This window comes from Lithobates pipiens, unplaced genomic scaffold (genome assembly GCF_037356315.1).
Source record: "Lithobates pipiens isolate NorthernLeopardFrog02 unplaced genomic scaffold, aLitPip1_a1.2 Scaffold_16, whole genome shotgun sequence".
In the NCBI taxonomy this organism is placed as follows: Eukaryota; Metazoa; Chordata; class Amphibia; order Anura; family Ranidae; genus Lithobates; species Lithobates pipiens.
This window is the reverse complement of record NW_027507748.1, coordinates 379,293,382-379,307,336: the sequence shown is the minus strand read 5'-3', so window position 1 is coordinate 379,307,336 and position 13,955 is coordinate 379,293,382. Positions and strand designations below refer to the sequence as shown.

General features: G+C 43.8%; 1 protein-coding gene across 3 annotated transcripts in view; it reads right to left on the bottom strand.

Annotated features, from left to right (window-relative positions):
• Positions 1-13,955, bottom strand: part of REPS2 (RALBP1 associated Eps domain containing 2) — a 224,437-nt gene that overhangs the window by 142,568 nt on the left and 67,914 nt on the right. The window lies entirely within an intron of this gene.

Genomic DNA, 13,955 nt, shown 5'->3' with positions numbered 1-13,955 from the left:
ATGACAGATGTCCCATCTTCCAGTTAACAAACTTTGGGGCACTCAACCACAATGAAGTGAATGTAGTTTCCAAAATAAAAATTATATTTACTGTTAGAAATTGTTTGGTTCGAGAAGATTTTTCCATCCTACTCCTTAGAATTTTCTCATCACTGTGGTCAAAAATTAACATTCATTTGACCACACTAGCCATCAGAAACATGAACAAACGTTCCTAAAGCAAATATTATACACCAAATTCTACTAGTGTATGGGCCAGCATTACACTGCACATGCGTAAAGGATGGTAGAGCAGAGGGATAACCTCTGCTATTGCTACTTTGTTGTAAGACATGCCATATATAGTGTTAGCGGTTATGCCTTAATAATGCAGTATGCTAAAGTGGCAGTATCATAGGCTTAAAATCCTAACACCACAGATACTTGCTGGTTACTAAAGGGTTAAGCCGCGTACACACGGGCGGATTGTATGGCCTACTTAGTCCGTCATACAATCCGACGGACAGTCCGTCATACTTTCGAATGAACGGACTTGACCACACACAGATGCACAAACAGTCCGTCGAAAGCTTGCGCGATGATGTGTACAGCACGTACGACGGGACTAGAAATAGGAAGTCCAATACACAGCAATGCAACCTTCCGCCGTGTAAATCCTTTCTGAGCATGCGCCATTCTTAGTCCGTCGAACTAGCCTACTCACGAGCGGATTGTCCGCTGAAACCAAAGTATGACGGACAATATTACGGAAATTCCGAAATACTTAGTACGCCAGACTGCACGCTGAAAAAGTCCGCTGAAATGTGTTTCGGCGGACTAAGTAGGCCATACAATCCGCCCGTGTGTACGCGGCTTAAGTCTACCCAAAGATGATCTTGCAGTGGCAATCTTTGCTAAGAAGATTTCTGCATTTAGGTTCCTTGGTCTGCAAGGTGTATTCTCCATATCCATTATCCATGAAAGAAAATAAGTAGATACCCATTCGGATGCATCCTTTTTTCAATCACATCTTGTCCTAGTAATTTCTTAAAGTACAACTAGAGGTAAAACTCGGATAGCGTAAGGGAGGGTTAAAACCCGTTATTTAAAAAAAAAAAAAATTGCCATCTCTGTCCCATTGGGCAGATTTACCCTCACTTCCTGTGCCATAGTCAAAACAGGAGGTGAGAGGAAATCCCTACAAACTAAGGGAATCCCTTGGGGCCCCCAGACTAATTTCTTTTATTTTCACTTTCAATGATAATGGTAAACATGACAAATAGAGAAGGTGAATTTGACTAACAGGGGCACATACAGCAATAAAAACCTAATAGGTGTTCTAATTCATCTCCACTCTATACAAAGCTAAAAAAAAAAGTTAAGTTCTTGAGAAACAGCTCTTACAGAACAGGATAAGAGTCTCAATTCCTGATACACTAGGTTTCACATCTGATCTTTAATTGTGTGTAATAAGTTCTTTGCACAACCCAGTGAGGTGTCACTGAGTGGGGAAACCTTGAACACCGGTAGCATACAGTAGAGGCAACTGATGAGACAGTCCACTAATAGTAGATTTAGTGTTGCATAAAGATCCTGGCCTAGTGTAGTGGTGCCTTTCTTTACACTAAAGAATTCTGCTTACATACTGGTTTATAGGAAGTTTACAGTCAATGACAGACAACCAAGCACAGGAATAGGGTCGCAAAGGTAACTAACTAGTTTCAGAGCAGGTGCAGAAAGTGGTTCATTTGCAAAATACTTCTAGTACAGTTTCTTAGGCAGTGTAGAGACAGCAGATTCTATAGTAAGTATTTGGTTAACAGAATAGTAGGTTTATGTAGAATCTAAGCAACATATTTACCTATACTTAGGACAGTAATCCAAAGGCAGTAAATGCATAAAACTGTCTAGCAGTAGAAGTCGATTTTTTTCAACATTTCTATTTTCTTACATCAATGGCACCATGCATTATTTGCAGAGCAGCAGCATAGTTTGCAGAGTGCTCTCTTGAACCTGAAGCAGTACTTGTTCTGTGTATGTGAAACATTGCATTTTAGTTTAGAGGAATCTCTTATTGTACCTTTTTACTGGGCCTGAATATGTACTTAATATTATTATAAGAGACAGCTTCGGAATTCACAGCCTATATGGTGCAAATATTTCCCTGTCTGAGGTTTTCTGCCCAAGACGAAGCAGCTTCTCTTTGGCTTGAAATCATTATAGCCTTTTATAGAGTTAGATCCTGTAATGCCAAAATGTATTTTGCTTTTCACCTTCAATTTTGGAGTGCATTGACTGTCCAAAATGAAAACCACATTCGCTGTTAACAATTAATTCAAGAAAAAAAATCCATCCTGCTCCTTTTAATTTTATCATTACTGTGGTTGAAAACAAACTTTGGTTTGACTCCATCAGGTTGGTCAGTGTAATGGTCAGTGTTGGAATCAGGTTGGTCAGTGTAGGAATCAGGTTGGTCAGTGAAGGAATCAGGTTGGTCAGTGTAGTGGTCAGTATAGGAATCAGGTTGGTCAGAGTAGTGGTCAGTATAGGAATCAGGTTGGTCAGTGTATTGGTCAGTATATGAATCAGGGTGGTCAGTGTTGGAATCAGGCTGGTCAGTATTATTGTAGCAAGAGAAGGGACTCAGGGAGTGATAAAAGTCACAGGTTAGGGGGTGCAAATTACTAGCCTTGCCCCGGGCACTGACAACCCATGCTACGCCACCGCTACTGATGGTAGGTATGAAAAAAGGCAAATTTCTCCTGTGCAGCACTCCAAGATGTATATCTGGGACAACAGAGAGAATAAATACTCCAAAGCGTGGACACACACGCCATGCAGCAGTGGGTCAAACTAGCATCAGACCGTCGTTTCAAACCAACTCTCCAATGAGGACCCTTATGGTACGATGGTGTGTGCCTGCTTCTGTGTAGAAAGGGATCGAAAGTGGATGTTTCACACCAGGAAAGCGAATAGGAGTTCTTAATCCTCAAAACCGCATCCAACTGCAATGTATCTATGGTCCTCCAACCGACATCCAGTTAGCAGCACCAATCATGAGGAAAAGAGGGAAGAAAAGAAGGGCCTCCATATAGTGCAGGTGAATCCAGGATAAAAAAAAAATATTTTATTCAATAAAAAAAGAGTAAAAAAAAACGTACAGATCATCAATCTCGATGCGTACAGAAAAGTAAATCACAAAAAATAAGAAAAAACAGCGTGGTATAAAAGCACAACAGGTTATGAACCCGACATGTTTCGAATGAGAGTTCTTCTACAGCGTTCACTTATACACTAATTTTTGGATTCACCATTTGAATACTTACCCCCAAGGTTGATCCTAGGGGGTCCGTGTTCCATAAGCGCTGCATTTTACATTTCTCATTTTCATACACAACTTATCATGTTGTTGATGCTAGCTGCTGATTTTGCCTCTTTTTGTTTTTGGGAGTTACCAGTAGCGCAACTTTTTCACAATTTTACTTCAAAAAAAGGAAAAGAAAGGCGCCTCTTTTCCAGAAACATCAGTGCAGCACTGGATGAAAGATGCAAGGGTCTGTCATGAGTCCAGAATCTTATGGACCTTTTATACACACACACACTAATTACAAGCAAACAGATCACAAGTGAGGACACTTATCTTTTTTTTTAACAGATTTTTTTATTGTTGTATGTGATAACAAAGGGAAACAGTACAAATGCATTTATACACATTAACAGTGATACAGTACCAGTGGTGTAACTAGAACCTTCAAGTCCCTGATGCAAGAAACCATCAAGGGTCTCCCTGACCCCTGGACAGGGCTCTTTTCTCCGAGCCGGTGGCGGAACAACAGGACCCGGCCGCAAGTGGGTGGCTGCATATAAAAGGAATTTCTCCATTTCCCCCTGCTTCTCCTCCTCTCCCTCCCACAGGCATTCAGCGGCTGCAGGATGAAAATGGAGAGATTGGTTCCTCTATGTCGGTGTTTCTCAATATTTTTCCAGTCAGGGCAACCTTGAAGTATACCCCTAGGTGAACGGGGATGCACTGCAACCACCCTGCAACTGTGCGCATTGTATGCAGTTGCAGCATAGTCATAGTAATGATGCATTTAAGGGGTTAAAACAGGCGGTCAGGAGGGAACATATTGTCTCTTTACCGGCTGTCAAATGCATGGATCGCTTTTAAAAAACAACAACATTTTTTTTGCTGGTACTATGAACAAGCAAAAAAAATTACAAATCGGTTCTGATTGTACAAATATAGGGGGTCATGTAAACACGCATACATACACACACATATACTGTATATATACATATACACACACACATATATAAATGCACATATGTACACACATATAAACCAGTGGCAGCTAGTGCTCAAAATTTTTGGGGGGCACAAGCAAAAACAAAACAAAAAAACACATCAATTGCAGCTTCACTTTACCCATCAAACGCAGCCACTGTCCTCATCAAACGCAGCCACTGTGCCCAACAAATGCAGCCATTGTGCCCTGAAGCGCAGCCACTGTGACCCCACCCTCTCGCAGTCTGCCCGGCACTTAGCCTGTCTCGGTGGGGCAGCAGGTGATGGCGACAAGCAGTGTCCTCCATGCGTTTCCTCCCATCCTTTCCTCCTGATAGACGTCCAATAGCGGTGCCTGTCGTTTCAGCCAATCAGGTGACAGGTAACAGGCCTGAGCACCTGATTGGTTGAGAGATGGTTTAGTGTTAGAAAAGCAAATATTCATTCACTTTTCTAACACACCTGGGTGGACTGCGAGCACCCAGCATGGTGCTCACAGTTCACCTATTTTGAAGCCTATTAGTGCTTCAAAAACACACCCCTGCCGCTGTAATTCCGGCGCACGGTGTCCGAAAATGGGCCGGACACCTGAATAGGGTGTGGCAGCGGCGGCCATAGATAGATTCATGCAATGTATGAATCTATCTATTGGTGATAGAGGGGGTGGCTGGAGAGAGAAGGCAGCGCCTGTGCACCCTTATGGATGCACCGCCACTGATATAAACACATACATGCACACACACATACATACACACATGAACACTCATATACATATGCACACACACATGCATACTTACATGCACATGAGCACACACATATGCAAACACACATACAGTAGATAAAAAATGGCAGTCCTTTACCTAAGCTCTTCCTCCCGGGTACTGCACTGTAGGGGGAGACAAAGAGCACAGTACTGTGCTTTCACTTAGGATCGGGGAGCTCGTCTCCGCTCCTACTATCGAAGTACTATATACAAGGGGCCCTCGAGGGCCCCCTGCAGCAAGGGGCTCAGTGACCAAGGCGACCCCTATACTTCCACCACTGTACAGTACATAATAAAAATATACAGGTGGGTAGACAGAAAAGTCATATTGTGAGCAGGTTAAGTGCTAACAATCTTACTGGTATACAATAAGGATTTAGGAGGTAGTCGACCAATCTCAGTCTCTGCATCATACTATGAGGAGATAAGGGAGGGGAGGAGGAAAGCTGGGGGGGTACGGACAGAGAGGAATCTCTATGAGCAGTAGAATGCTACTTCATAGCATAGGACAAATCACAGGACAATGCAATGTACTGTTAGGGATGAGACCTTGTGGCAAAGCAAATCATAGAACATTACGATGCATTTCAAGAGGTGGGGCCATGTGCATCTATCCATTGTGACCATACTTTGTTAAATTTTTTGGGCAGTTCCTGCTTTTGTAGGTCAGTTTATATACAGAGTTAAAGGGTTTGTAAAGGTTTGTTTTTTATTTTCTAAATAGGTTCCTTTAAGCTAGTGCATTGTTGGTTCACTTACCTTTTCCTTCGATTTCCCTTCTAAATGTTTTTTTTTCTTTGTTTTCTTTGTCTGAATTTCTCACTTCCTGTTCCTCCTCAGTAAGCTGTTCAGTAAGCTGTTCTGGCTGACTAAACACTGCTTGGATGATGGTGTGAAGTTTACTGAGGATAAACAGGAAGTGAGAATTTCAGACAAAGAAAAAAAACATTTAGAAGGGAAATTGAAGGAAAAGGTAAGTGAACCAACAATGCACTAGCTTAAAGGAACCTATTTAGAAAATAAAAAACTAAGCTTTATAACCCCTTTAATCATGGCTAACCAGGATCTGAGAGAGGATAGTTACCGTATATACTCGAGTATAGGCCGACCCGAATATAAGCCGAGGCCCCCAATTTACCCCCAAAAAAACTGGCAAACTTATTGACTCGTGTATAAGCCGAGGGTGAGACATGCCTGTCCATCCCTGTGTGTGTGTCCGTCCATCCCTGTGTGTCCGTCCATCCCTGTGTGTCCGTCCATCCCTGTGTGTCCGTCCATCCCTGTGTGTCCGTCCATCCATCCCTGTGTGTGTGTGTGTCCATCCATCCATCCATCCCTGTGTGTGTGTGTCTCCATCCATCCATCCATCCATCCCTGTGTGTGTGTGTCTCCATCCATCCATCCATCCATCCCTGTGTGTGTGTGTCTCCATCCATCCATCCATCCATCCCTGTGTGTGTCTCCATCCATGTGTGTGTGTGTGTGTGTGTGTGTGTGTGTGTGTGTGTGTGTGTGTGTGTGTGTGTGTGTGTCCAGCCTACCTTTGTCCCGAGCCTCCGTCCCGTGCCTTGCCTCCTTGCCTCCGTCCCGTGCCGTGCCTTGCCTCCTTGCATCCGTCCCGTGTCGTGCCTTGCCTTGCCCCCGTCCCGTCCCGTGCCGTGCCGTGCCTTGCCTTGCCTCCGTCCCGTGCCCTCTTCGTCGGCGGCCATTGTAAAGTTCAAAAGCTGCGCCGCCGCCTTCGCCTGTGATAGGCGGAACACTGAATTTCCCAGCAGCCTGTGTTCCGCCTATCACAGACGTCGTATCATCCTCGTCCGTAGTACGAGGATGATACGATGTCCGTGATAGGCGGAACACAGGCTGCTGGGAAATTCAGTGTTCCGCCTATCACAGGCGAAGGCGGAGCCGGAGGCGCGGCTTTTGAATAGAATGGCCGCTGTCTGTCTGCTCGACACGCTGATCGAGCGGGCAGACAGCGATGACTCGAGTATAAGCCGAGGGGGGCACTTTCAGCCTCAAAAAAGAGGCTGAAAATCTCGGCTTATACTCGAGTATATACGGTATCTTTAATAGCCATTCAAACCCCTTTGTATTAACTTATGTGCATGTTATCAGGCCAAAATCACCAGGGTATGTAAACTTTTGATCAGGATCATTGGGTAGTTTCTGTTGCCATTATGATTTAAAAAGAGTAAACACAGTTGATTGATAAAAAATGGCTTCAGCCAAACACTAACCATGAGTGAAAGAAATGTTATTGTGTTATCAATCATATTCTCTGAAAAATGGCCAAGAAAACATAAATTTTGCCAGGGTATGTAAACTTATGAGCACAACTGTATATACCATAGTTTGTAGCCTCTATAACTTCCACACAAACTAAATAATATAACTGTGGAAATCAGAAGGTGAATAAAAGAATAAAGTAAATAATTAATCAGAACATCACCTAGTAGCGCTGATTTTTATACTTTACTAAATAATATAACTACTGTATTTTTCGGACTATAAGACGCACTTCCCCCCCCCCCCCCCCAGAAATATGGGGGAAAATGTCCCTGTGCATTATGGTGCGAATCTAAGATAAGCACCGCCCCCCGCCGCCATCTTGGTGCACCCGTCGGCCGTTTACAATGTGATCACTCCGTTAAATGATAGAGCGATCACTTGTAAACAAACCGGCGTCATGATGAGAAGTGCAGTCAAAGACATCCCTCCATACCCTGCTAATACTCTGCAATACCTTGCCAATACTCTGCAATACCTTGCCAATACTCTGCAATACCTTGCCAATACTCTGCAATACCTTGCCAATACTCTGCAATACCTTGCCAATACTCTGCAATACCCTGCCAATACTCTGCAATACCCTGCCAATACTCTGCAATACCCTGCCAATACTCTGCAATACCTTGCCAATACTCTGCAATACCTTGCCAATACTCTGCAATACCCTGCCAATACTCTGCAATACCCTGCCAATACTCTGCAATACCCTGCCAATACTCTGCAATACCCTGCCAATACTCTGCAATACCCTGCTCATACCCAGCCAATACTACGCCATACCCTGCCAATACTACGCCATATCCTGCCAATACTACGCCATACCCTGCCAATACTAGAGCCATACCCTGCCAATACTCTCTCATACCTAGCCAATACTCTGCCATACCTAGCCAATACTCTGCCATACCTAGCCAATACTCTGCCATACCTAGCCAATACTCTGCCATACCTAGCCAATACTCTGCCATACCTAGCCAATACTCTGCCATACCTAGCCAATACTCTGCCATACCTAGCCAATACTCTGCCATACCCGGTAATACCCAGCCATACTCGGCGATACCCAGCTGTACCCAACCACCTAGGGCATAGTGGCCTGATGGAGGAGGGAGAAGTGTCAGCTGTCCCTCAGGGAGCCTGGCACCATAGAGGAAGAGAAACGCAGGGCCGGTGACTCTAACAGGAGTGGCCAGAGGAAGAGGCGAAGGCAGTAGACGGTTCTCAGGAACAATGGCCGGGGAGGAGGAGGAGGACGGACCGAGGACAGGAGAAATAGGCAGGCTGCTGGGATAACATCAGGTAAGGCAATGGTAACTCTGCATTTCTATGGTAATGGACACTCTGCATTTTCTATGTTAATGGTCACTCTGCATTTTTTCTTGCTTTCAACCTTTAAAACCTAGGTGCGCCTTATGGTCAGGTGCGTCTTATGGAGTGAAAAATATGGTAAATGATATAATATTTAAGGCAGAATTTAGGTTTATTGTGTGTGTGTGTGTATATATATATATATATATATATATATATATATATATATATATATATATATATATGGTGTACACATACACCAGGCCAGTACAAATAACCTCCCAAATTACCTCTTTTTGGAAAGTAGACAGTCCAAGGTACTTAGTAAAGGCATAGCAAGTTTTTAAAGTTGTATTTTTATTGTCACAATCTTTTGGAATATTGTTTTTTTTTTTTTCACATACTGTCACCAGTGCAGTACAGTATCAGGGATACCGACTGGGACAGCATATGTAAAAAAATATACCGTATATACTCGAGTATAGGCCGACCCGAATATAAGCCGAGGTCCCCAATTTACCCCCAAAAAACTGGAAAAAATTATTGACTCGTGTATAAGCCGAGGGTGAGACATGCCTGTCCATCCCTGTGTGTCGTCCATCCCTGTGTGTGTCCATGCATCCGTGTGTGTGTGTGTCCATGCATCCGTGTGTGTGTGTGTGTGTCCATGCATCCGTGTGTGTGTGTGTGTGTCCATGCATCCGTGTGTGTGTGTGTCCATCCATCCCTGTGTGTGTGCATGCATCCGTGTGTGTGTGTGTGTGTGTGTGTGTGTGTGTGTCCATGCATCCGTGTGTGTCCATCCATCCCTGTGTGTGCATGCATCCGTGTGTGTGTGTGTGTGTGTGTGTGTGTGTGTGTGTGTGTGTGTGTCCGTGCAGCCTACCTGTGTCCAGCCTGCCTGTGTCCGTCCAGCCTGTGTCCGTCCAGCCTGTGTCCGTCCCGGCCTGCGTCCCGTCCCGGCCTGCGTCCCGTCCCGGCCTGCGTCCCGTCCCGGCCTGCGTCCCGTCCCGGCCTGCGTCCCGTCCCGGCCTGCGTCCCGGCCTGCGTCCCGTCCCGGCCCGTCCCGCAGCTCTTCGTCGGTGGCCATTCTAGGATTCAAAAGCCGCGCCTCCGTCGGTGATAGGCGGAACACTCAATTTCCCACTGACTGCTGGGAAATTGAGTGTTCCGCCTATCGGATGTCCGTGATAGGCGGAACACTCAATTTCCCAGCAGTCAGTGGTCCGCCTATCATGGACGTCCGCTCATCCTCATACTACGGACGAGGATGAGAGGACGTCCGTGATAGGCGGAACACAGACTGCTGGGAAATTCAGTGTTCCGCCTATCACAGGCGAAGGCGGAGACGGAGGCGCGGCCTTTGAATCCTAGAATGGCCGCTGTCTGTCTGCTCGACACGCTGATCGGGCAGACAGACAGCGATGACTCGAGTATAAGCCGAGGGGGGCACTTTCAGCCTCAAAAAAGAGGCTGAAAATCTCGGCTTATACTCGAGTATATACGGTATATATAATATTAATTAAATTCAATTTTGTCAACTTTTTTAAAACAAAATTTTACATACTCTCATCAGAGTAGTACAGTATCGCCTTAGTGACACTGTACTATTCTAGGGGAATGTGATTAGCATTTTTTTGTGATTGCTTGTTACAGTGATGATTACTGTAACAACAATTATTTGAACTGTTAAAACCAGCTATATAAACAAACAACACCAGCAGCGCTCCTACATTGGCAAAACAATGGCATAAATATATAAATGATGAAATCATATAAAAATAGGTTCAATAATCAAGGCTATTTGCAGACAATGCAATATGCCTTTCAACTTTTTATGCGATGACAATGTACCAAGTGTGTGAAATTAAAGTCTATGAATCAAGTGACATCTGTGAATGAATGGTTCCGCTGTGATCATTGTCTTTAAAGAGGAAGTAAATCCTGATGGGTTTTACTTCCTCTTTTTCCTCTGCAAAGTAAAAGCATAATCAATAGCTCATTATGTGGCATTTACCTGCAAACGAAGCCCGCGATGCCCCCGCCGGTGGCCGCATCCATCTTCACCCCTCTTCCTTCCAGGGCCAAGAACTCTGGCCAGAGCCGTGTGACATCAGTACCACGCGGGAACCATCAGTCTCGGGACTTGTGAGTGAAAAAACGGCACGAAGGTCCATTTCTTCACAGCACATGTGCCGATGACATCATTGGCGCACTACAAGGTAAATCGCTGCTAAACAGCACACGTTTAGGGGCTATTTCCACTACCTATAGGTAAGCCTTATTCTAGGCTTACCTATAGGTAAAAGTGACAGTCAGGGGGTTTACAACCATATTAATCACCATCAATCACCACAAGGGAGTCCTGCTCCCAATAGATTCAACACTTAGGTAAGTGTAAAGCATATACCACTGATGTCTCACTTCAATCTCCACACCTTCTGGTTATCACTGGCTCAGGACATTATGGGTCATGCTGTGCTAAAACATCAATCAATTCAAGCATTAATACTATACTGTATTGCTCGGTCAGTCAGATCTACCCCCGGAAGGTGCAGTGCAGTTGTTTTCTCCATTCCGCCATAACAATTTGCAGCTGAGTACACCATCTTCGTACCCTCCTGGGAGGCATGCTGATGTCACTGTTCGCCTGTGTATTCCTTTGCTGATGCGTTTCGTCATTACGACTTCACCTAAGTTTGGTAAGTGTTGAATCCATAGGGAGCGTGATTGGTGATTGATTGGTGATTGATGGTGATTAACCACCTCCCGCTTGTGCTATAGCCAAATGACAGCTGCAGTGCAGGCCTTAATTGCCGGGAAACAGTCAATAGACGTCCTCCCGAGCATGCGCTGTCAGCGTATCCCTGCGGGTTGCACACGGCACGATCTGTGATCACCGAGTCTATGAGACTCGGCTGATCACAGATCGGAGTAAGGGACTGATCTCAGCTCCTTACCACATGATTAGCTGTCAGCCAATGTATTATTGTTGTGTTTAAAGATAAAAAAACCCTCTTATGTCTGTTTAATACAACATAAAGCGATGATAGACATAAATGCTTCTCGCTAAATCAGTGTGATTAGTGACAAAAGTGTAAAAAACTGTATGGTGCTTGGGACACAATGGAGAATATTTGCAACTATATTTCCTGTTTTTTAGAAAAATCAGGTTTTAAAACGATATTGTATTGTAATTGGTCAGCGTGTCTTTGTCTGCTTAATGTTGTTTAGTCCAGCAGGCAGGGTTGACAATACTGGTTGGGATTTCAGTGTAGCAGTGGTCAGCTCCAGTCTGCAATTAGGAGCACATTTAAAATTCTAGGATTAACAGGCATTTTGTATGTACTTCTAACATTTTACAGATACAAAACAGGGATATTTGATTGTTACCGTTTGTTGTTTTTTTTTTTTTTTTTGCTTCAACATACACTTGGTTAAAGCACCTTTTATTACTGCATAAAACATTATGTATATCTGAATGCAGCTAACAGTAGAGAAACTGCCTAAAAATTGTAAGTTATACTTAAAACCTGGAGTATAACTTATAATTATATGACAGTCTGTCTCTTTTGTAGTGAAGAAATCAAGTCATTAACTATGCAATACTGCAATATAATCACTGCTATTCTATCTATGCCCCTAATTTCTGTCTGTTTTTCCACCTTTGTAAAAAAAAAGTTCAATTGTTTGTAGTGAGTGCAGGAAGGAAGTTCGCTGTGAGACCTTTTTGAGCCGACACTCATGTGTGTAGAAACCTCTATTGTTTCTCAGAAATGCAGATGTCAAGCTCAGACTAACTAAATAAACAGAAATTCTGCAAAAGTTGCTCTTGCACACTGATAAAACTGGAATTACTGTATGGTTAATAGTTATTTTTTGTATTCAGGAGCAGCAAATACCAGAATCTTTATGCACAAAAATAAGATTTTTGTAGTTACATTGAAATCTTTTAAAGTCCAATGAAGGACACAGGAATTCAGGAATTTCAAAACAGTCAGGTTATACCGTCACCCACAAAAAGTTGGGACACTGGCAAATGGTAGAAGTTGTAAGCCAGCACTGTATAATCCCTCCTCAACCCAGTTTGTGAGCAAGCAGTACATAGGGTCATAAGAACAAAGAGTGGCAGCACATATATCCCTCAAATGACTTCAATCAGAAAGATTTACAGTAAGTACAACAATCCTCATTTCTTCTTTGCCCATTGAGGTACACAGGAATTCCAGAATTCTGAAACAGTTTGGATGTTCCAAAACACTCCAAATGAGGGGATGGCAACAGCCACTGAGTGGTACAATAAATGTGGAGACCAGAGTATTCCGACAGAGTATTGGAAAGAATCAATGCCAAAATCATGGCTATACGAAAAATAATACACAACAGGGGAACTGCCATGACCAAGAGGAGAGCACTGAGGATCAACTGAATTCTGCAGACCATGACAAAGAATCATTGCTGTTTAATGAAGGAATACTAGGCCCCATCCAGGGAAAATTGAAGGACCAGTCAACCATTCATTAGAAAATAGGTGGAAAACACTACCTAAATAGGAGAAAACAAAATGTAGTTAACAAGAAAAAGATTTGGTCCAAGTCCCAAGAAAGGGATTTTGGTCCAGATCCCAAGAAAAACACCAACTCCAACGTAGAAGTTTGGACAGACTTTCCATGTCCAAAAGGAAGACCAGCTGACTCACCAGAAGGCTCAAGACTAACATTTCTAACCCTTGACTTTATGGAAAGGAAGGTCCATGACAAATAAAGAGGTTGCCTGGTCAGACAACCTGTCTCAATACAAGATAGCAATGAGTCAGGGAATCCTCACAGCACAATATCCCAAAGGACAGAAAGGAAGCAAGAACAATCTGACCCTGAATACTGCTGAAAGAGGGGGTGGTGTGATACCTGACACCAGCACAAGGACAGGAAAGGAAGAAGGTATGCTGTAAGCCAAAATGATGTACAATAAAACTAGAACCAGAAGGAATAGGAGTGGGACACCTTCCAACCAATGGCCAGAAGTGTTCCTGAAGTGTGACAGACCACAGTGTCAACCTGCCAAACTACTTACCAACTGTACCATTCTAAAGCCTCATACACACGGTCGGACTTTGTACAAACTTTTCCGTGGACTTTTGTACAAAGGGCGTGGTCCACAAGTTTGTATTGCATACACACGGTCTGACTTTTTGACAACAAACACGAACGTAATGACGTCACAACGTACTGACGCCGCTTCAAAAGAGGACGTTCAATGACTCCAGCGCCACCTTTGGTGAACTTCTGTATTGTAGTCTGATCTTTTGCATTGGTTCTGAGCATGCGT